Source organism: Salmo salar, unplaced genomic scaffold, assembly GCF_905237065.1.
Source record: "Salmo salar unplaced genomic scaffold, Ssal_v3.1, whole genome shotgun sequence".
NCBI lineage: Eukaryota > Metazoa > Chordata > Actinopteri > Salmoniformes > Salmonidae > Salmo > Salmo salar.
The window spans coordinates 349,016-373,771 of NW_025550917.1; the positions used below are offsets into that span (position 1 = coordinate 349,016).

Here is a 24,756-nt window from a genome sequence, read left to right on the forward strand (position 1 = left end):
AGGGAAGTCAGGACACGCTCCATGAGGTGGGTTGATGTCTTTATATAACCAGGGAAGTCAGGACACGCTCCAGGAGGTGGGTTGATGTCTTTATATAACCAGGGAAGTCAGGACACGCTCCAGGAGGTGGGTTGATGTCTTTATATAACCAGGAAGTCAGGACATGCTCCAGGAGGTGGGTTGATGTCTTTATATAACCAGGGAAGTCAGGACACGCTCCAGGAGGTGGGTTGATGTCATGTCTTTATATAACCAGGGAAGTCAAGACACGCTCCAGGAGGTGGGTTGGTGTTCCTTTTATAACCGGCGAAGTCAGGACACGCTCCAGGAGGTGAGTTCATGTCTTGTCTTAAATATAACCAGGGAAGTCAGGACACGCTCCAGGAGGTGGGTTGATGTCTTTATATAACCAGGGAAGTCAGGACACGCTCCAGGAGGTGGGTTGATGTCTTTAATATAACCAGGGAAGTCAGGACACACTCCAGGAGGTGGGTTGATGTCTTTATATAACCAGGGAAGTCAGGACACGCTACAGGAGGTGGGTTGATGTCTTTATATAACCAGGGAAGTCACGACACGCTCCAGGAGGTGGGTTGATGTCTTTATATAACCAGGGAAGTCAGGACACAATCCAGGAGGTTAGTTGATGTCTTTATATAACTAGGGAAGTCAGGACACCTTCCGGAGGTGGGTTGATGTCTTTTATATAACCAGGGAAGTCACGACACGCTCCAGGAGGTGGGTTGATGTCTTTATATAACCAGGGAAGTCAGAACACGCTCCAGGAGGTGGGTTGATGTCTTTTATATAACCAGGGAAGTCAGGATACGCTCCAGGAGGTGGGTTGGTTGTCTTTATATAACCAGGGAAGTCAGGACACGCTCCAGGAGGTGGGTTGATGTCTTTATATAACCAGGGAAGTCAGGACACGCTCCAGGAGGTGGGTTGATGTCTTTATATAACCAGGGAAGTCAGGACACGCTCCAGGAGGTGGGTTGATGTCTTTATATAACCAGGGAAGTCAGGACACGCTCCAGGAGGTGGGTTGATGTCTTTTATATAACCAGGGAAGTCAAGACACGCTCAAGGAGTTGGGTTGATGCCTTTATATAACCAGGGAAGTCAGGACACGCTCCAGGAGGTGGGTTGATGTCATGTCTTTATATAACCAGGGAAGTCAGGACACGGTCCAGGAGGTGTGTTGATGCCTTTTATATAACCAGTGAAGTCAGGCCATGCTCCAGGAGGTGGGTTGATGTCTTTTATATAACCAGGGAAGTCAGGACACGCTCCAGGAGGTGGGTTGATGTCTTGTCTTTATATAACCAGGGAAGTCAGGACACGCTCCAGGAGGTGGGTTGATGTCTTTATATAACCAGGAAAGTCAGGACACGCTCCAGGAGGTGGGTTGATGTCTTTATATAACCAGGGAAGTCAGGACACGCTCCAGGAGGTGGGTTGATGTCTTGTCTTTATATAACCAGGGAAGTCAGGACACGCTCCAGGAGGTGGGTTGATGTCTTTATATAACCAGGAATGTCAGGACACGCTCCAGGAGGTGGGTTGATGTCTTTATATAACCAGGGAAGTCAGGACACGCTCTAGGAGGTGGGTTGATGTCTTTATATAACCAGGGAAGTCAGGACACCTTCCAGGAGGTAGGTTGATGCATTTTATATAACCATGGAAGTCAGGACACCTTCCAGGAGGTGGGTTTTACTTTTATATAACCAGGGAAGTCAAGACACGCTCCAGGAGGTGGGTTGGTGTATTTATATAACCAGGGAAGTCAGGACACCTTCCAGGAGGTGGGTTGATGCCTTTTATATAACCAGGGAAGTCAGGACACGCTCCAGGAGGTGGGTTGATGTCTTTATATAACCAGGGAAGTCAGGACACTTTCCAGGAGGTAGGTTGATGCCTTTTATACAACCAGGGCAGTCAGGACACCTTTCAGGAGGTGGGTTGATGCCTTTTATATAACCAGGGATGTCAAGACACGCTCCAGGAGTTGGGTTGGTGTCTTTATATAACCAGGGAAGTCAAGACACGCTCCAGGAGGTGGGTTGGTGTTCTTTTTAGAAGCAGGGAAGTCAGGAAACGGTCCAGGAGGTGTGTTGATGCCTTTTATATAACCAGGGAAGTCAGGACACGCTCCAGTAGGTGGGTTGATGTCTTTTATATAACCAGGGAAGTCAGGACACGCTCCAGGAGGTAGGGTTGATGTCTTTTATATAACCAGGGAAGTAAGGATACGCTCCAGGAGTTGGGTTGATGTCTTTATATAACCAGGCAAGTCAGGATACGCTCCAGGAGGTGGGTTGGTGTCTTTATATAACCAGGGAAGTCAGGACATGCTCCAGGAGGTGAGGTAATGTCTTTATATAACCAGGGAAGTCAGGACACGCTCCAGGAGGTGGGTTGATGTCTTTATATAACCAGGGAAGTCAGGACACGCTCCAGGAGGTGGGTTGATGTCTTTATATAACCAGGGAAGTCAGGACACGCTCCAGGAGGTGGGTTGATGTCTTTATATAACCAGGGATGTCAGGACACACTCCAGGAGGTAGGTTGATGTCTTTATATAACCAGGGAAGTTAGGACACGCTCCAGGAGGTGGGTTGATGTCTTTATATAACCAGGGGAAGTCAGGACACGCTCCAGGAGGTGGGTTGATGTCTTTATATAACCAGGGAAGTCAGGACACGCTCCAGGAGGTGGGTTGATGTCTTTATATAACCAGGGAAGTCAGGACACGCTCCAGGAGGTGCGTTGATGTCTTTATAGAAGTCAGGACATGCTCCAGGAGGTGGGTTGATGCCTTTATATAACCAGGGAAGTCAGGACACGCTCCAGTAGGTGGGTTGATGTCATGTCTTTATATAACCAGGGAAGTCAGGACACGCTCCAGGAGGTGGGTTGGTGTCTTTTATATAACCAGGGATGTCAGGACATGCTCCAGGAGGTGGGTTGATGTCTTTATATAACCAGGGATGTCAGGACAAGCTCCAGGAGGTAGGTTGATGTCTTTATATAACCAGGGAAGTCAGGACACGCTCCAGGAGGTGGGTTGATGTCTTTATAGAAGTCAGGACATGCTCCAGGAGGTGGGTTGATGTCATGTCTTTATATAACCAGGGAAGTCAGGACACAGTCCAGGAGGTGTGTTGATGCCTTTTATATAACCAGGGAAGTCAGGACACGCTCCAGGAGTTGGGTTGATGTCTTTATATAACCAGGGAAGTCAGGACACTTTCCAGGAGGTAGGTTGATGCCTTTTATACAACCAGGGCAGTCAGGACACCTTTCAGGAGGTGGGTTGATGCCTTTTATATAACCAGGGAAGTCAGGACACGCTCCAGGAGGTGGGTTGATGTCTTTATATAACCAGGGAAGTCAGGACACGCTCCAGGAGGTGGGTTGATGTCATGTCTTTATATAACCAGGGAAGTCAGGACACGGTCCAGGAGGTGTGTTGATGTCTTTTATATAACCAGGGAAGTCAGGACACGCTCCAGGAGGTGGGTTGATGTCTTTATATAACCAGGGAAGTCAGGACACGCTCCAGGAGGTGGGTTGATGTCTTTTATATAACCAGGGAAGTAAGGACACGCTCCAGGAGGTGGGTTGATGTCTTTATATAACCAGGGAAGTCAGGACACGGTCCAGGAGGTGGGTTGGTGTCTTTATATAACCAGGGAAGTCAGGACATGCTCCAGGAGGTGAGGTAATGTCTTTATATAACCAGGGAAGTCAGGACACGCTCCAGGAGGTGGGTTGATGTCTTTATATAACCAGGGAAGTCAGGACACGCTCCAGGAGGTGGGTTGATGTCTTTATATAACCAGGGAAGTCAGGACACGCTCCAGGAGGTGGGTTGATGTCTTTATATAACCAGGGAAGTCAGGACACGCTCCAGGAGGTGGGTTGATGTCTTTATATAACCAGGGAAGTCAGGACACGCTCCAGGAGGTGGGTTGATGTCTTTATATAACCAGGGGAAGTCAGGACACGCTCCAGGAGGTGGGTTGATGTCTTTATATAACCAGGGAAGTCAGGACACGCTCCAGGAGATGGGTTGATGTCTTTATATAACCAGGGAAGTCAGGACACGCTCCAGGAGGTGCGTTGATGTCTTTATAGAAGTCAGGACATGCTCCAGGAGGTGGGTTGATGCCTTTATATAACCAGGGAAGTCAGGACACGCTCCAGTAGGTGGGTTGATGTCATGTCTTTATATAACCAGGGAAGTGAGGACACGCTCCAGGAGGTGGGTTGGTGTCTTTTATATAACCAGGGATGTCAGGACATGCTCCAGGAGGTGGGTTGATGTCTTTATATAACCAGGGATGTCAGGACAAGCTCCAGGAGGTAGGTTGATGTCTTTATATAACCAGGGAAGTCAGGACACGCTCCAGGAGGTGGGTTGATGTCTTTATAGAAGTCAGGACATGCTCCAGGAGGTGGGTTGATGTCATGTCTTTATATAACCAGGGAAGTCAGGACACGCTCCAGGAGGTGGGTTGATGTCTTTTATATAACCAGGGAAGTCAGGACACGCTCCAGGAGGTGGGTTGATGCATGTCTTTATGTAACCAGGGAAGTCAGGACACGCTCCAGGAGGTGGGTTGATGTCTTTATATAACCAGGGAAGTCAGGACACGCTCCAGGAGGTGGGTTGATGTCTTTATATAACCAGGGAAGTCAGGACACGCTCCAGGAGGTGGGTTGATGTCTTTATATAACCAGGGAAGTCAGGACACGCTCCAGGAGGTGGGTTGATGTCTTTATATAACCAGGGAAGTCAGGACACGCTCCAGGAGGTGGGTTGATGTCTTAATAGAAGTCAGGACATGCTCCAGGAGGTGGGTTGATGCCTTTATATAACCAGGGAAGTCAGGACACGCTCCAGAAGGTGGGTTGATGTCATGTCTTTATATAACCAGGGAAGTCAGGACAGGCTCCAGGAGGTGGGTTGATGTCTTTATATAACCAGGGAAGTGAGGACACGCTCCAGGAGGTGGGTTGGTGTCTTTTATATAACCAGGGATGTCAGGACATGCTCCAGGAGGTGGGTTGATGTCTTTATATAACCAGGGATGTCAGGACAAGCTCCAGGAGGTAGGTTGATGTCTTTATATAACCAGGGAAGTCAGGACACGCTCCAGGAGGTGGGTTGATGTCTTTATATAACCAGGGAAGTCAGGACACGCTCCAGGAGGTGGGTTGATGTCTTTATATAACCAGGGAAGTCAGGACATGCTCCAGGAGGTGGGTTGATGTCATGTCTTTATATAACCAGGGAAGTCAGGACACGGTCCAGGAGGTGGGTTGATGTCTTTTATATAACCAGGGAAGTCAGGACACGCTCCAGGAGTTGGGTTGATGTCATGTCTTTATGTAACCAGGGAAGTCAGGACACGCTCCAGGAGGTGGGTTGATGTCTTTATATAACCAGGGAAGTCAGGACACGCTCCAGGAGGTGGGTTGATGTCTTTATATAACCAGGGAAGTCAGGACACGCTCCAGGAGGTGGGTTGATGTCTTTATATAACCAGGGAAGTCAGGACACGCTCCAGGAGGTGGGTTGATGTCTTTATATAACCAGGGAAGTCAGGACACGCTCCAGGAGGTGCGTTGATGTCGTAATAGAAGTCAGGACATGCTCCAGGAGGTGGGTTGATGCCTTTATATAACCAGGGAAGTCAGGACACGCTCCAGGAGGTGGGTTGATGTCATGTCTTTATATAACCAGGGAAGTCAGGACACGCTCCAGGAGGTGGGTTGATGTCTTTATATAACCAGGGAAGTCAGGACACGCTCCAGGAGGTGGGTTGGTGTCTTTTATATAACCAGGGATGTCAGGACATGCTCCAGGAGGTGGGTTGATGTCTTTATATAACCAGGGATGTCAGGACAAGCTCCAGGAGGTAGGTTGATGTCTTTATATAACCAGGGAAGTCAGGACATGCTCCAGGAGGTGGGTTGATGTCTTTATATAACCAGGGAAATCAGGACATGCTCCAGGAGGTGGGTTGATGTCATGTCTTTATATAACCAGGGAAGTCAGGACACGGTCCAGGAGGTGTGTTGATGCCTTTTATATAACCAGGGAAGTCAGGACACGCTCCAGGAGGTTGGTTGATGTCTTTATATAACCAGGGAAGTCAGGACACGCTCCAGGAGGTGGTTGATGTCTTTATATAACCAGGGAAGTCAGGACACGCTCCATGAGGTGGTTGATGTCTTGTCTTTTCATAACCAGGGAAGTCAGGACACGCTCCAGGAGGATGGTTGTTGTCTTTATATAACCAGGGAAGTCAGGACATGCTCCAGGAGGTGGGTTGATGTCTTTATAGAAGTCAGGACATACTCCAGGAGGTGGGTTGATCCCTTTATATAACCAGGGAAGTCAGGACATGCTCCAGGAGGTGGGTTGATGTCATGTCTTTATATAACCAGGGAAGTCAGGACACGGTCCAGGAGGTGTGTTGATGCCTTTTATATAACCAGGGAAGTCAGGACACGCTCCAGGAGGTGGGTTGATGTCTTTATATAACCAGGGAAGTCAGGACACGCTCCAGGAGGTGGGTTGCTATCTTTATATAACGAGGGAAGTCAGGACACGCTCCAGGAGGTGGGTTGATGTCTTTAAATAACCAGGGAAGTCAGGACACGCTCCAGGAGTTGGGTTGATGCCTTTATATAACCAGGGAAGTCAGGACACGCTCCAGTAGGTGGGTTGATGTAATGTCTTTATATAACCAGGGAAGTCAGGACATGGTCCAGGAGGTGTGTTGATGCCTTTTATATAACCAGTGAAGTCAGGCCACGCTCCAGGAGGTGGGTTGATGTCTTTTATATAACCAGGGAAGTCAGGACACGCTCCAGGTGGTGGGTTGATGTCTTTATATAACCAGGGAAGTAAGGATACGCTCCAGGAGGTGGGTTGATGTCTTTATATAACCAGGGAAGTCAGGATACGCTCCAGGAGGTGGGTTGATGTCTTTATATAACCAGGGAAGTAAGGACACGCTCCAGGAGTTGGGTTGATGTCTTTATATAACCAGGGAAGTCAGGACACGCTCCAGTAGGTGGGTTGATGTCATGTCTTTATATAACCAGGGAAGTCAGGACACGGTCCAGGAGGTGTGTTGATGACTTTTATATAACCAGGGAAGTCAGGCCACGCTCCAGGAGGTGGGTTGATGTCTTTTATATAACCAGGGAAGTCAGGACACGCTCCAGGAGGTAGGGTTGATGTCTTTTATATAACCAGGGAAGTAAGGACACGCTCCAGGAGGTGGGTTGATGTCTTTATATAACCAGGGAAGTCAGGATACGCTCCAGGAGGTGGGTTGGTGTCTTTATATAACCAGGGAAGTCAGGACATGCTCCAGGAGGTGAGGTAATGTCTTTATATAACCAGGGAAGTCAGGACACGCTCCAGGAGGTGGGTTGATGTCTTTATATAACCAGGGAAGTCAGGACACGCTCCAGGAGGTGGGTTGATGTCTTTATATAACCAGGGAAGTCAGGACACGCTCCAGGAGGTGGGTTGATGTCTTTATATAACCAGGGAAGTCAGGACACGCTCCAGGAGGTGGGTTGATGTCTTTATATAACCAGGGAAGTCAGGACACGCTCCAGGAGGTGGGTTGATGTCTTTATATGACCAGGGAAGTCAGGACACGCTCCAGGAGGTGGGTTGATGTCTTTATATAACCAGGGAAGTCAGGACACGCTCCAGGAGATGGGTTGATGTCTTTATATAACCAGGGAAGTCAGGACACGCTCCAGGAGGTGGGTTGATGTCTTTATAGAAGTCAGGACATGCTCCAGGAGGTGGGTTGATGCCTTTATATAACCAGGGAAGTCAGGACACGCTCCAGGAGGTGGGTTGATGTCATGTCTTTATATAACCAGGGAAGTCAGGACACGCTCCAGGAGGTGGGTTGATGTCTTTTATATAACCAGGGAAGTCAGGACACACTCCAGGAGGTGGGTTGATGTCTTTATATAACCAGGGAAGTCAGGACAAGCTCCAGGAGGTGGGTTGTATGTCTTTATATAACCAGGGAAGTCAGGACACGCTCCAGGAGGTGGGTTGATGTCTTTATATAACCAGGGAAGTCAGGACATGCTCCAGGAGGTGGGTTGATGTCATGTCTTTATATAACCAGGGAAGTCAGGACACGGTCCAGGAGGTGTGTTGATGCCTTTTATATAACCAGGGAAGTCAGGACACGCTCCAGGAGGTGGGTTGAGCATGTCTTTATGTAACCAGGGAAGTCAGGACACGCTCCAGGAGGTGGGTTGATGTCTTTATATAACCAGGGAAGTCAGGACACGCTCCAGGAGGTGGGTTGATGTCTTTATATAACCAGGGAAGTCAGGACACGCTCCAGGAGGTGGGTTGATGTCTTTATATAACCAGGGAAGTCAGGACACGCTCCAGGAGGTGGGTTGAGATGTCTTTATATAACCAGGGAAGTCAGGACACGCTCCAGGAGGTGGGTTGATGTCTTTATATAACCAGGGAAGTCAGGACACGCTCCAGTAGGTGGGTTGATGTCATGTCTTTATATAACCAGGGAAGTCAGGACAGGCTCCAGGAGGTGGGTTGATGTCTTTCTATAACCAGGGAAGTGAGGACACGCTCCAGGAGGTGGGTTGGTGTCTTTTATATAACCAGGGATGTCAGGACATGCTCCAGGAGGTGGGTTGATGTCTTTATATAACCAGGGAAGTCAGGACAAGCTCCAGGAGGTGGGTTGATGTCTTTATATAACCAGGGAAGTCAGGACATGCTCCAGGAGGTGGGTTGATGTCTTTATAAACCAGGGAAGTCAGGACATGCTCCAGGAGGTGGGTTGATGTCATGTCTTTATATAACCAGGGAAGTCAGGACACGGTCCAGGAGGTGTGTTGATGCCTTTTATATAACCAGGGAAGTCAGGACACGCTCCAGGAGTTGGGTTGATGTCATGTCTTTATGTAACCAGGGAAGTCAGGACACGCTCCAGGAGGTGGGTTGATGTCTTTATATAACCAGGGAAGTCAGGACACGCTCCATGAGGTGGGTTGATGTCTTGTCTTTTCATAACCAGGGAAGTCAGGACACGCTCCAGGAGGATGGTTGTTGTCTTTATATAACCAGGGAAGTCAGGACACGCTCCAGGAGGTGGGTTGATGTCTTTATAGGAAGTCAGGACATACTCCAGGAGGTGGGTTGATCCCTTTATATAACCAGGGAAGTCAGGACATGCTCCAGGAGGTGGGTTGATGTCATGTCTTTATATAACCAGGGAAGTCAGGACACGGTCCAGGAGGTGTGTTGATGCCTTTTATATAACCAGGGAAGTCAGGACACGCTCCAGGAGGTGGGTTGATGTCTTTATATAACCAGGGAAGTCAGGACACGCTCCAGGAGGTGGGTTGCTATCTTTATATAACGAGGGAAGTCAGGACACCTTTCAGGAGGTGGGTTGATGTCTTTTATATAACCAGGGAAGTCAGGACACGCTCCAGGAGTTGGGTTGATGTCTTTATATAACCAGGGAAGTCAGGACACGCTCCAGGAGGTGGGTTGATGTCATGTCTTTATATAACCAGGGAAGTCAGGACACGGTCCAGGAGGTGTGTTGATGCCTTTTATATAACCAGTGAAGTCAGGCCACGCTCCAGGAGGTGGGTTGATGTCTTTTATATAACCAGGGAAGTCAGGACACGCTCCAGGAGGTGGGTTGATGTCTTTATATAACCAGGGAAGTCAGGACACGCTCCAGGAGGTGGGTTGATGTCTTTATATAACCAGGGAAGTTAGGACATGCTCCAGGAGGTGGGTTGATGTCTTTATATAACCAGGGAAGTCAGGACACGCTCCAGGAGGTGGGTTGATGTCTTTATATAACCAGGGAAGTCAGGACACGCTCCAGGAGGTGGGTTGATGTCTTTATATAACCAGGGAAGTCAGGACACGCTCCAGGAGGTGGGTTGATGTCTTTATAGAATTTAGGACATGCTCCAGGAGGTGGGTTGATGCCTTTATATAACCAGGGAAGTCAGGACACGCTCCAGTAGGTGGGTTGATGTCATTTATATTACCAGAGAAGTCAGGCCACGCTCCAGGAGGTGGGTTGATGTCTTTTATATTACCAGGGAAGTCAGGACACGCTCCAGGAGGTGGATTGATGTCTATATATAACCAGGGAAGTCAGGACACGCTCCAGGAGGTGGGTTGATGTCTTTACATAAACAGGGAAGTCAGGACACGCTCCAGGAGGTGGTTTGATGTCTTGTCTTTATATAACCAGGGATGTCAGGACACGCTCCAGGAGGTGGGTTGATGTCTTTATATAACCAGGAATGTCAGGACACGCTCCAGGAGGTGGGTTGATGTCTTTATATAACCAGGGAAGTCAGGACACCTTCCAGGAGGTAGGTTGATGCCTTTTATACAACCAGGGCAGTCAGGACACCTTCCAGGAGGTGGGTTGATGCCTTTTATATAACCAGGGATGTCAAGACACGCTCCAGGAGTTGGGTTGGTGTCTTTATATAACCAGGGAAGTCAAGACACGCTCCAGGAGGTGGGTTGGTGTTCTTTTTATAAGCAGGGAAGTCAGGACACGCTCCAGGAGGTGGGTTCATGTCTTGTCTTAAATATAACCAGGGAAGTCAGGACACGCTCCAGGAGGTGGGTTGATGTCTTTATATAACCAGGGAAGTCAGGACACGCTCCAGGAGGTGGGTTGATGTCTTTTATATAACCAGGGAAGTGAGGACACACTCCAGGAGGTGGGTTGATGTCTTTAAATAACCAGGGAAGTCAGGACACGGTACAGGAGGTGGGTTGATGTCTTTATATAACCAGGGAAGTCACGACACGCTCCAGGAGGTGGGTTGATGTCTTTATATAACCAGGGAAGTCAGGACACGATCCAGGAGGTTAGTTGATGTCTTTATATAACTAGGGAAGTCAGGACACCTTCCAGGAGGTGGGTTGATATCTTTTATATAACCAGGGGAAGTCATGACACGCTCCAGGAGGTGGGTTGATGTCTTTTATATAACCAGGGAAGTCAGGACACGCTCCAGGAGGTGGGTTGATGTCTTTTATATAACCAGGGAAGTCAGGATACGCTCCAGGAGGTGGGTTTGTGTCTTTATATAACCAGGGAAGTCAGGACATGCTCCAGGAGGTGAGTTGATGTCTTTATATAACCAGGGAAGTCAGGACACGCTCCATGAGGTGGGTTGATGTCTTTATATAACCAGGGAAGTCAGGACACGCTCCAGGAGGTGGGTTGATGTCTTTATATAACCAGGGAAGTCAGGACACGCTCCAGGAGGTGGGTTGATGTCTTTATATAACCAGTGATGTCAGGACACGCTCCAGGAGGTGAGTTGATGTCTTTATATAACCAGGGAAGTTAGGACACGCTCCAGGAGGTAGGTTGATGTCTTTATATAACCAGGGAAGTCAGGACACGCTCCAGGAGGTGGGTTGATGTCTTTATATAACCAGGGAAGTCAGGACACGCTCCAGGAGATGGGTTGATGTCTTTATATAACCAGGGAAGTCAGGACACGCTCCAGGAGGTGGGTTGATGTCTTTATAGAAGTCAGGACATGCTCCAGGAGGTGGGTTGATGCCTTTATATAACCAGGGAAGTCAGGACACGCTCCAGTAGGTGGGTTGATGTCATGTCTTTATATAACCAGGGAAGTCAGGACAGGCTCCAGGAGGTGGTTTGATGTCTTTCTATAACCAGGGAAGTGAGGACACGCTCCAGGAGGTGGGTTGGTGTCTTTTATATAACCAGGGATGTCAGGACACGCTCCAGGAGGTGGGTTGATGTCTTTATATAACCAGGGATGTCAGGACAAGCTCCAGGAGGTGGGTTGATGTCTTTATATAACCAGGGAAGTCAGGACACGCTCCAGGAGGTGGGTTGATGTCTTTATATAACCAGGGAAGTCAGGACACGCTCCAGGAGGTGGGTTGATATCTTTATATAACCAGGGAAGTCAGGACATGCTCCAGGAGGTGGGTTGATGTCTTTATATAACCAGGAAGTCAGGACATGCTCCAGGAGGTGGGTTGATGCATGTCTTTATATAACCAGGGAAGTCAGGACACGGTCCAGGAGGTGTGTTGATGCCTTTTATATAACCAGGGAAGTCAGGACACGCTCCAGGAGGTGGGTTGATGTCTTTAAATAACCAGGGAAGTCAGGACACGCTCCAGGAGGTGGGTTGATGTCTTTATATAACCAGGGAAGTCAGGACACGCTCCAGGAGGTGGGTTGATGTCTTGTCTTTATATAACCAGGGAAGTCAGGACACGCTCCAGGAGGTGGGTTGATGTCTTTATATAACCAGGAATGTCAGGACACGCTCCAGGAGGTGGGTTGATGTCTTTATATAACCAGGGAAGTCAGGACACGCTCTAGGAGGTGGGTTGATGTCTTTATATAACCAGGGAAGTCAGGACACCTTCCAGGAGGTAGGTTGATGTCATTTTATATAACCAGGGAAGTCAGGACACCTTCCAGGAGGTGGGTTGATTACTTTTATATAACCAGGGAAGTCAGGACACGCTCCAGGAGGTGGGTTGGTGTATTTATATAACCAGGGAAGTCAGGACACCTTCCAGGAGGTGGGTTGATGCCTTTTATATAACCAGGGAAGTCAGGACACGCTCCAGGAGGTGGGTTGATGTCTTTATAGAAGTCAGGACATGCTCCAGGAGGTGGGTTGATGCATGTCTTTATATAACCAGGGAAGTCAGGACACGGTCCAGGAGGTGTGTTGACTCCTTTTATATAACCAGTGAAGTCAGGACACGCTCCAGGAGGTGGGTTGATGTCTTTTATATAACCAGGGAAGTCAGGACACGCTCCAGGAGGTGGGTTGATGTCTTTTATATAACCAGGGAAGTCAGGATACGCTCCAGGAGGTGGGTTGGTGTCTTTATTTAACCAGGGAAGTCAGGACATGCTCCAGGAGGTGGGTTGATGTCTTTATATTACCAGGGAAGTCAGGACACGCTCCAGTAGGTGGGTTGATGTCTTTAAATAACCAGGGAAGTCAGGACACGCTCCAGGAGGTGGGTTGATGTCTTTATATAACCAGGGAAGTCAGGACACGCTCCAGGAGGTGGGTTGCTATCTTTATATAACGAGGGAAGTCAGGACACGCTCCAGGAGGTGGGTTGATGTCTTTAAATAACCAGGGAAGTCAGGACACGCTCCAGGAGGTGGGTTGATGTTGTCTTTATATAACCAGGGAAGTCAGGACACGCTCCAGGAGGTGGGTTGATGTCGTTATATAACCAGGAATGTCAGGACACGCTCCAGGAGGTGGGTTGATGTCTTTATATAACCAGGGAAGTCAGGACACGCTCTAGGAGGTGGGTTGATGTCTTTATATAACCAGGGAAGTCAGGACACCTTCCAGGAGGTAGGTTGATGCATTTTATATAACCAGGGAAGTCAGGAAGCTTCCAGGAGGTGGGTTTTACTTTTATATAACCAGGGGAAGTCAGGACACGCTCCAGGAGGTGGGTTGGTGTCTTTATATAACCAGGGAAGTCAGGACACCTTCCAGGAGGTGGGTTGATGTCTTTTATATAACCAGGGAAGTCAGGACACGCTCCAGGAGGTGGGTTGATGTCTTTATATAACCAGGGAAGTCAGGACACGCTCCAGGAGGTGGGTTGATGTCTTTATATAACCAGGGAAGTCAGGACATGCTCCAGGAGGTGGGTTGATGTCTTTATATAACCAGGGAAGTCAGGACATGCTCCAGGAGGTGGGTTGATGTCATGTCTTTATATAACCAGGGAAGTCAGGACACGGTCCAGGAGGTGTGTTGATGCCTTTTATATAACCAGGGAAGTCAGGACACGCTCCAGGAGGTGGGTTGATGTCTTTATATAACCAGGGATGTCAGGACACGCTCCAGGAGGTGGGTTGATGTCTTTATATAACCAGGGAAGTCAGGACACGCTCCAGGAGGTGGGTTGATGTCTTGTCTTTATATAACCAGGGAAGTCAGGACACGCTCCAGGAGGTGGGTTGATGTCTTTATATAACCAGGAAAGTCAGGACACGCTCCAGGAGGTGGGTTGATGTCTTTATATAACCAGGGAAGTCAGGACACGCTCTAGGAGGTGGGTTGATGTCTTTATATAACCAGGGAAGTCAGGACACCTTCCAGGAGGTAGGTTGATGCATTTTATATAACCAGGGAAGTCAGGACACCTTCCAGGAGGTGGGTTATTACTTTTATATAACCAGGGAAGTCAAGACACGCTCCAGGAGGTGGGTTGATGTCTTTATATAACCAGGGAAGTCAGGACACCTTCCAGGAGGTGGGTTGATGTCTTTTATATAACCAGGGAAGTCAGGACACGCTCCAGGAGTTGGGTTGATGTCTTTATATAACCAGGGAAGTCAGGACACGCTCCAGGAGGTGGGTTGATGTCATGTCTTTATATAACCAGGGAAGTCAGGACACGGTCCAGGAGGTGTGTTGAGTCCTTTTATATAACCAGTGGAAGTCAGGACACGCTCCAGGAGGTGGGTTGATGTCTTTTATATAACCAGGGAAGTCAGGACACGCTCCAGGAGGTGGGTTGATGTCTTTTATATAACCAGGGAAGTCAGGATACGCTCCAGGAGGTGGGTTGGTATGTCTTTATATAACCAGGGAAGTCAGGACATGCTCCAGGAGGTGGGTTGATGTCTTTATATAACCAGGGAAGTCAGGACACGCTCCAGTAGGTGGGTTGATGTCTTTATATAACCAGGGAAGTCAGGACACGCTCCAGGAGGTGGGTTGATGTCTTTATATAACCAGGGAAGTCAGGACACGCTCCAGGAGGTGGGTTGCTGTCTTTATATAACCAGGGAAGTCAGGACACGCTCCAGGAGGTGGGTTGATGTCTTTAAATAACCAGGGAAGTCAGGACACGCTCCAGGAGGTGGGTTGATGTCTTGTCTTTATATAACCAGGGAAGTCAGGACACGCTCCAGGAGGTGGGTTGATGTCGTTATATAACCAGGAATGTCAGGACACGCTCCAGGAGGTGGGTTGATGTCTTTATATAACCAGGGAAGTCAGGACACGCTCTAGGAGGTGGGTTGATGTCTTTATATAACCAGGGAAGTCAGGACACCTTCCAGGAGGTAGGTTGATGCATTTTATATAACCATGGAAGTCAGGAAGCATTCCAGGAGGTGGGTTTTACTTTTATATAACCAGGGAAGTCAAGACACGCTCCAGGAGGTGGGTTGGTGTCTTTATATAACCAGGGAAGTCAGGACACCTTCCAGGAGGTGGGTTGATGCCTTTTATATAACCAGGGAAGTCAGGACACGCTCCAGGAGGTGGGTTGATGTCTTTATATAACCAGGGAAGTCAGGACACTTTCCAGGAGGTAGGTTGATGCCTTTTATACAACCAGGGCAGTCAGGACACCTTTCAGGAGGTGGGTTGATGCCTTTTATATAACCAGGGATGTCAAGACACGCTCCAGGAGTTGGGTTGATGTCTTTATATAACCAGGGAAGTCAGGACACGCTCCAGGAGGTGGGTTGATGTCTTTATATAACCAGGGAAGTCAGGACACGCTCCAGGAGGTGGGTTGATGTCTTGTCTTTATATAACCAGGGAAGTCAGGACACGCTCCAGGAGGTGGGTTGATGTCATGTCTTTATATAACCAGGGAAGTCAGGACAGGCTCCAGGAGGTGGTTTGATGTCTTTCTATAACCAGGGAAGTGAGGACACGCTCCAGGAGGTGGGTTGGTGTCTTTTATATAACCAGGGATGTCAGGACACGCTCCAGGAGGTGGGTTGATGTCTTTATATAACCAGGGATGTCAGGACAAGCTCCAGGAGGTAGGTTGATGTCTTTATATAACCAGGGAAGTTAGGACACGCTCCAGGAGGCGGGTTGATGTCTTTATATAACCAGGGAAGTCAGGACACGCTCCAGGAGGTGGGTTGATGTCTTTATATAACCAGGGAAGTCAGGACATGCTCCAGGAGGTGGGTTGATGTCTTTATAGAAGTCAGGACATGCTCCAGGAGGTGGGTTGATGTCATGTCTTTATATAACCAGGGAAGTCAGGACACGGTCCAGGAGGTGTGTTGATGCCTTTTATATAACCAGGGAAGTCAGGACACGCTCCAGGAGGTGGGTTGATGTCTTTAAATAACCAGGGAAGTCAGGACACGCTCCAGGAGGTGGGTTGATGTCTTTAAATAACCAGGGAAGTCAGGACACGCTCCAGGAGGTGGGTTGATGTCTTGTCTTTATATAACCAGGGAAGTCAGGACACGCTCCAGGAGGTGGGTTGATGTCTTTATATAACCAGGAATGTCAGGACACGCTCCAGGAGGTGGGTTGATGTCTTTATATAACCAGGGAAGTCAGGACACGCTCTAGGAGGTGGGTTGATGTCTTTATATAACCAGGGAAGTCAGGACACCTTCCAGGAGGTAGGTTGATGCATTTTATATAACCATGGAAGTCAGGACACCTTCCAGGAGGTGGGTTTTACTTTTATATAACCAGGGAAGTCAAGACACGCTCCAGGAGGTGGGTTGGTGTCTTTATATAACCAGGGAAGTCAGGACACCTTCCAGGAGGTGGGTTGATGCCTTTTATATAACCAGGGAAGTCAGGACACGCTCCAGGAGGTGGGTTGATGTCTTTATATAACCAGGGAAGTCAGGACACTTTCCAGGAGGTAGGTTGATGCCTTTTATACAACCAGGGCAGTCAGGACACCTTTCAGGAGGTGGGTTGATGCCTTTTATATAACCAGGGATGTCAAGACACGCTCCAGGAGTTGGGTTGGTGTCTTTATATAACCAGGGAAGTCAAGACACGCTCCAGGAGGTGGGTTGATGTTCTTTATATAACCAGGGAAGTCAGGACACGCTCCAGGAGGTGGGTTCATGTCTTGTCTTTATATAACCAGGGAAGTCAGGACACGCTCCAGTAGGTGGGTTGGTGTTCTTTTTATAAGCAGGGAAGTCAGGACACGCTCCAGGAGGTGGGTTGATGTCTTTATATAACCAGGGAAGTTAGGACACGCTCCAGGAGGTGGGTTGGTGTCTTTTATATAACCAGGGATGTCAGGACACGCTCCAGGAGGTGGGTTGATGTCTTTATATAACCAGGGAAGTCAGGACAAGCTCCAGGAGGTGGGTTGATGTCTTTATATAACCAGGGAAGTCAGGACACGCTCCAGGAGGTGGGTTGATGTCTTTATATAACCAGGGAAGTCAGGACACGCTCCAGGAGGTGGGTTGATGTCTTTATATAACCAGGGAAATCAGGACATGCTCCAGGAGGTGGGTTGATGTCTTTATAGAAGTCAGGACATGCTCCAGGAGGTGGGTTGATGTCATGTCTTTATATAACCAGGGAAGTCAGGACACGGTCCAGGAGGTGTGTTGATGCCTTTTATATAACCAGGGAAGTCAGGACACGCTCCAGGAGGTGGGTTGATGTCTTTAAATAACCAGGGAAGTCAGGACACGCTCCAGGAGGTGGGTTGATGTCTTTATATAACCAGGGAAGTCAGGACACGCTCCAGGAGGTGGGTTGATGTGTCTTTATATAACCAGGGAAGTCAGGACACGCTCCAGGAGGTGGGTTGATGTCTTTATATAACCAGGAAAGTCAGGACACGCTCCAGGAGGTGGGTTGATGTCTTTATATAACCAGGGAAGTCAGGACACGCTCTAGGAGGTGGGTTGATGTCTTTATATAACCAGGGAAGTCAGGACACCTTCCAGGAGGTAGGTTGATGCATTTTATATAACCATGGAAGTCAGGACACCTTCCAGGAGGTGGGTTGTTACTTTTATATAACCAGGGAAGTCAGGACACGCTCCAGGAGGTGGGTTGGTGTCTTTATATAACCAGGGAAGTCAGGACACCTTCCAGGAGGTGGGTTGATGCCTTTTATATAACCAGGGAAGTCAGGACACGCTCCAGGAGGTGGGTTGATGTCTTTATATAACCAGGGAAGTCAGGACACTTTCCAGGAGGTAGGTTGATGCCTTTTATACAACCAGGGCAGTCAGGACACCTTTCAGGAGGTGGGTTGATGCCTTTTATATAACCAGGGATGTCAAGACACGCTCCAGGAGTTGGGTTGATGCCTTTATATAACCAGGGAAGTCAGGACACGCTCCAGTAGGTGGGTTGATGTCATGTCTTTATATAACCAGGGAAGTCAGGACACGGTCCGGGAGGTGTGTTGACTCCTTTTATATAACCAGTGAAGTCAGGCCACGCTCCAGGAGGTAGGTTGATGTCTTTTATATAACCAGGGAAGTCAGGACACGCTCCAGGAGGTAGGGTTGATGTCTTTTATATAACCATGGAAGTCAGGATACGCTCCAGGAGGTGGGTTGGTGTCTTTATTTAACCAGGGAAGTCAGGACATGCTCCAGGAGGTGAGTTGATGTCTTTATATTACCAGGGAAGTCAGGACACGCTCCAGTAGGTGGGTTGATGTCTTTAAATAACCAGGGAAGTCAGGACACGCTCCAGGAGGTGGGTTGATGTCTTTATATAACCAGGGAAGTCAGGACACGCTCCAGGAGGTGGGTTGCTATCTTTATATAACGAGGGAAGTCAGGACACGCTCCAGGAGGTGGGTTGATGTCTTTAAATAACCAGGGAAGTCAGGACACGCTCCAGGAGGTGGGTTGATGTCTTGTCTTTATATAACCAGGGAAGTCAGGACACGCTCCAGGAGGTGGGTTGATGTCTTTATATAACCAGGAATGTCAGGACACGCTCCAGGAGGTGGGTTGATGTCTTTATATAACCAGGGAAGTCAGGACACGCTCTAGGAGGTGGGTTGATGTCTTTATATAACCAGGGAAGTCAGGACACCTTCCAGGAGGTAGGTTGATGCATTTTATATAACCATGGAAGTCAGGACACATTCCAGGAGGTGGGTTTTACTTTTATATAACCAGGGAAGTCAAGACACGCTCCAGGAGGTGGGTTGGTGTCTTTATATAACCAGGGAAGTCAGGACACCTTCCAGGAGGTGGGTTGATGCCTTTTATATAACCAGGGAAGTCAGGACACGCTCCAGGAGGTGGGTTGATGTCTTTATATAACCAGGGAAGTCAGGACACTTTCCAGGAGGTAGGTTGATGCCTTTTATACAACCAGGGCAGTCAGGACACCTTTCAGGATGTGGGTTGATGCCTTTTATATAACCAGGGATGTCAAGACACGCTCCAGGAGTTGGGTTGATGCCTTTATATAACCAGGGAAGTCAGGCCACGCTCCAGGAGGTGGGTTGATGTCTTTTATATAACCAGGGAAGTCAGGACACGCTCCAGGAGGTAGGGTTGATGTCTTTTATATAACCAGGGAAGTAAGGATACGCTCCAGGAGGTGGGTTGATGTCTTTATATAACCAGGGAAGTCAGGATACGCTCCAGGAGGTGGGTTGGTGTCTTTATATAACCAGGGAAGTCAGGACATGCTCCAGGAGGTGAGGTAATGTCTTTATATAACCAGGGAAGTCAGGACACGCTCCAGGAGGTGGGTTGATGTCTTTATATAACCAGGGAAGTCAGGACACGCTCCAGGAGGTGGGTTGATGTCTTTATATAACCAGGGAAGTCAGGACACGCTCCAGGAGGTGGGTTGATGTCTTTATATAACCAGGGAAGTCAGGACACGCTCCAGGAGGTGGGTTGATGTCTTTATATAACCAGGGAAGTCAGGACACGCTCCAGGAGGTGGGTTGATGTCTTTATATGACCAGGGAAGTCATGACACGCTCCAGGAGGTGGGTTGATGTCTTTATATAACCAGGGAAGTCAGGACAGGCTCCAGGAGATGGGTTGATGTCTTTATATAACCAGGGAAGTCAGGACACGCTCCAGGAGGTGGGTTGATGTCTTTATAGAAGTCAGGACATGCTCCAGGAGGTGGGTTGATGCCTTTATATAACCAGGGAAGTCAGGACACGCTCCAGTAGGTGGGTTGAGATGTCTTTATATAACCAGGGAAGTCAGGACAGGCTCCAGGAGGTGGGTTGATGTCTTTCTATAACCAGGGAAGTGAGGACACGCTCCAGGAGGTGGGTTGATGTCATGTCTTTATATAACCAGGGAAGTCAGGACACGGTCCAGGAGATGTGTTGATGCCTTTTATATAACCAGTGAAGTCAGGCCACGCTCCAGGAGGTGGGTTGAATTCTTTTATATAACCAGGGAAGTCAGGACACGCTCCAGGAGGTGGGTTGATGTCTTGTCTTTATATAACCAGGGAAGTCAGGACACGCTCCAGGAGGTGGGTTGATGTCTTTATTTAACCAGGAATGTCAGGACACGCTCCAGGAGGTGGGTCGATGTCTTTATATAACCAGGGAAGTCAGGACACGCTCCAGGAGGTGGGTTGATGTCTTGTCTTTATATAACCAGGGAAGTCAGGACACGCTCCAGGAGGTGGGTTGATGTCGTTATATAATCAGGAATGTCAGGACACGCTCCAGGAGGTGGGTTGATGTCTTTATATAACCAGGGAAGTCAGGACACGCTCTAGGAGGTGGGTTGATGTCTTTATATAACCAGGGAAGTCAGGACACCTTCCAGGAGGTAGGTTGATGCATTTTATATAACCATGGAAGTCAGGACACCTTCCAGGAGGTGGGTTTTACTTTTATATAACCAGGGAAGTCAAGACACGCTCCAGGAGGTGGGTTGGTGTCTTTATATAACCAGGGAAGTCAGGACACCTTCCAGGAGGTGGGTTGATGCCTTTTATATAACCAGGGAAGTCAGGACACGCTCCAGGAGGTGGGTTGATGTCTTTATATAACCAGGGAAGTCAGGACACTTTCCAGGAGGTAGGTTGATGCCTTTTATACAACCAGGGCAGTCAGGACACCTTTCAGGAGGTGGGTTGATGTCTTTATATAACCAATGGATGTCAGGACACGCTCCAGGAGGTGGGTTGATGTCTTTATATAACCAGGGAAGTTAGGACACGCTCCAGGAGGTGGGTTGATGTCTTTATATGACCAGGGAAGTCATGACACGCTCCAGGAGGTGGGTTGATGTCTTTATATAACCAGGGAAGTCAGGACACGCTCCAGGAGATGGGTTGATGTCTTTATATAACCAGGGAAGTCAGGACACGCTCCAGGAGGTGGGTTGATGTCTTTATAGAAGTCAGGACATGCTCCAGGAGGTGGGTTGATGCCTTTATATAACCAGGGAAGTCAGGACACGCTCCAGTAGGTGGGTTGATGTCATGTCTTTATATAACCAGGGAAGTCAGAACAGGCTCCAGGAGGATGATTTTAGTAAAGACTGGGTTCGTGCAGATACAACAATTTACGACGTTTGGAATGAGACTGGACTAGAGGTAAAATACACCATTTTAAACCAGAAGATAATCGGCCTATACTATAATAGAATAGAATATTATAGTACAGGAAAGTTATATTAGGAAAATTATAGCTTTGTAATCTGAATATTCTCCTTGGTGCCCCGATCTCCTAGTTAATTACAATTAAACAATTAATCAGTTTAATCGCGTGATAATAATTACAGGGAGTTAATTGATAAACATGTCTTCCGTTTAATGGTACCCAAAGACACGACACTGGGCTTAGATAATACAAGGATCTCCAGCACTGTGGTGCCTGGGCTTAGATAATACAAGGATCTCCAGCACTGTGGTGCCTGGGCTTAGATAATACAAGGATCTCCAACACTGTCTGTGGTGTCTGGGTTTAGATAATACAAGGATCTCCTGCACTGTGGTGCCTGGGCTTAGATAATACAAGGATCTCCAACACTGTGGTGTCTCGGCTTAGATAATACAAGGATCTCCTGCACTGTCTGTGGTGCCTGGGCTTAGATAATACAAGGATTTCCAGCACTGTGAGCGGTCTTATTTTTATGTTGCTAATCATTTTGCAGATAATGATTTATTGTGTTGAGGCAGTAGAGATCAAACCAAACATTATTTTAAGTGACATTTATTAACAAAAAGTTCAAAAGGTTTCTGACCTTGTGACCAAACATACATTACATTCAGCATTCCCACTATAAACAAAGAGGCAACAAGAACATCCAGATATAAATTAATGTTCATTGTATGAAATAAAAGATTGTTCACTCTGACACGCATGTGTCTTTTATAGAGATCTATTTCCCTAGGAAATATCAAACCTCTAGTTATGGACAGTTTCACTAAATCGGTACATCAGTATGAATGGTGAAGTGAGATGGCGCCGGCTACAGTGGTGTCTCTTGATAACGCCGACACCATAATTGTCCAGGCCGGGCCAATCTGTTATGTGCTGGTCAGACGTTTTCTCTTCACATGAATTGTCGGCAGCTTGAGCGCTCAAACCGCGCCGTCGGTCTCCCGACGAGATCTGCAGCCAGGGTGCTTGTAACCGCGCTGAAGGGTGGGGAATCGTGGTGGAATCTCAGATCCCATGGTTGAGCAGGTCGTGACGGGGTTAGATCCCATGGTAGAGCAGGTCGTACTTGGGGATGTTCTGAGGGTCGATGGGACTCTGGACGATCATCTTCCCTCTCATAGCACCTCTGTAGATCACTTCGATCAGATCCAGGAAGTCCTGCTTGGTCTTAACTGCCCACAAACTTGGTGTGATCTGGAGACCTGTATAGAGACAACAGTGTTTAAAAAAGGGGAGTGTGTTACAACTCACTGAAACGAAGACTGTATAACCAACCAGTGGTATTGTAGCTAGTTGTCGGCCATCTTCCTTTTCACCCATGATCAACTTTCATGTGTTGTCCGTTGAAGAAGAAGACTGTTGATGGGATGTAACTGATGTCGAAGTATCTCGTGTAGACGGGAGCTGAGTCCACATCCACGATGTAGATAGACGCCATGTTACTCAGGTCGTGGGAGGTTTTGGACAGCTGGCAAAAATAATTATAACACTTGTCATTCCCGATTCAGACAGACAAACGTTACAACAATAACAACAAAAAAATACATTGACAGTGTTGGTGTAAATATTGACATGTACGTTTTGCATCAATGTTTACTGGCTACAATATTGCAGGAAGTTAGCTGGTAGAGCTAGCTAGTTACCCAGCTAGCATGCTAGCTACACATGCTAACGTTAGCTACTTACAATCTCGTCAAGTTGAAGGCAGACAGAGTCTTCATCTCTTCCAAACCGAAGAACTAAAACCTTTTCAGCAACGGTTTTTATTACCTCGTCTATGTCATTTTTACATGACAATTTGGCCAAAAACAAACTCATTTTGTTAGCTGCTGGCTAGCATTTGTGTTCAGTTTGACAAACGAAAATGGTATGCTGTGTAATACCATAAAACGTCCATCAGAAACTGTGACCGAACAGCTGATAGTGTCCGCTGCTTCTTTTCTGTCGTTTGAACCAGTATGTTGATATTTGTTTAACGTTTAATACTGCGTTTTACTAGTGTATCCGTATGTAGTATGGCTAGTACATTTTAGCTTGCTGTTTTGGGGGGTTTTAGGCTGGGTTTCTGTGTACAGCACTTTGAGATATCAGCTGATGTAAGAAGGGCTTTATAAATACATTTGATTTTATTAGTAAGCAGTAGGCTAGAAAGATTTCAGACACAACCACAGTTTTCCGTACCAAAGCAAGCATGCTTTGGATCACTTTTGTTAAAATAAACACACACACAAAAAAAAAACTCAATCCATCAACAAAAACATTTAACTTATTTATTAAAGTGAGCATGTTTTTATATACACTTAACCATTGGGTTGTCTTAAGAAAGGGAGAGAGAACAGAGACAAAAGAGAGAGCCAGAAATCACTATGTGTGTGGTACAAATCTCTCATCTACATACAGTTGAAGTCGGAAGTTTACATACACCTTAGCCAAATACATTTAAACTCAGTTTTTCACAATTTCTAACATTTAATCTGAGTAAAAATTTACTTTCTTAAGTCAGTTAGGATCACCACTTCATTTTAAGAATGTGAAATGTCAGAATACTAGTAGAGAGAATGATTTATTTCAGCTTGTATTTCTTTCATCACATTCCCAGTGGGTCAGAAGTTTACATACACTCAATTAGTATTTGGTAGTATTGCCTTTAAATTGTTTAACTTGGGTCAAACGTTTCGGGGAGCCTTCCACAAGCTTCCGACAAGAAGTTGGGTGAATTTTGGCCCATTCCTCCTGATAGAGCTGGTGTAACTGAGTCAGGTTTGTAGGCCTCCTTGCTCGCACATGCTTTTTCAGTTCTACCCACAAATTTGCGACCAAACTTAAACTTAACCTGTTAGGGCTAGGGGGCAGTATTTGCACGGCTGGATAAAAAAAATGTACCCGATTTAATCTGGTTACTAATCCTACCCAGTAACTAGAATATGCATATACTTATTATATATGGATAGAAAACACCCTAAAGTTTCTAAAACTGTTTGAATGGTGTCTGTGAGTATAACAGAACTCATTTGGCAGGCAAAACCCTGAGACATTTTCTGACAGGAAGTGGATACCTGATGTGTTGTATTACCTTTAAACCTATGCCATTGAAAAACACAGGGGCTGAGGAATATTTTGGCACTTCCTATTGCTTCCACTAGATGTCACCAGCCTTTACAAAGTGTTTTGAGTCTTCTGGAGGGAGATCTGACCGAACAAGAGCCATGGAACGATGATGGCCCATTAGACACCTGGCGCGCGAGTTCATGTTG

At 47.5% G+C, this 24,756-nt stretch overlaps 1 long non-coding RNA gene across 1 annotated transcript; it reads right to left on the minus strand.

Annotated features, from left to right (window-relative positions):
* Positions 1-22,035: 22,035 nt before the first annotated feature.
* Positions 22,036-24,162, minus strand: LOC123740229 (uncharacterized). The gene is made up of 2 exons (XR_006768218.1): positions 22,778-24,162; positions 22,036-22,704 (listed from the first exon to the last, which is right to left on the minus strand). It is a non-coding gene; the product is annotated as an uncharacterized lncRNA (long non-coding RNA).
* Positions 24,163-24,756: the final 594 nt, after the last annotated feature.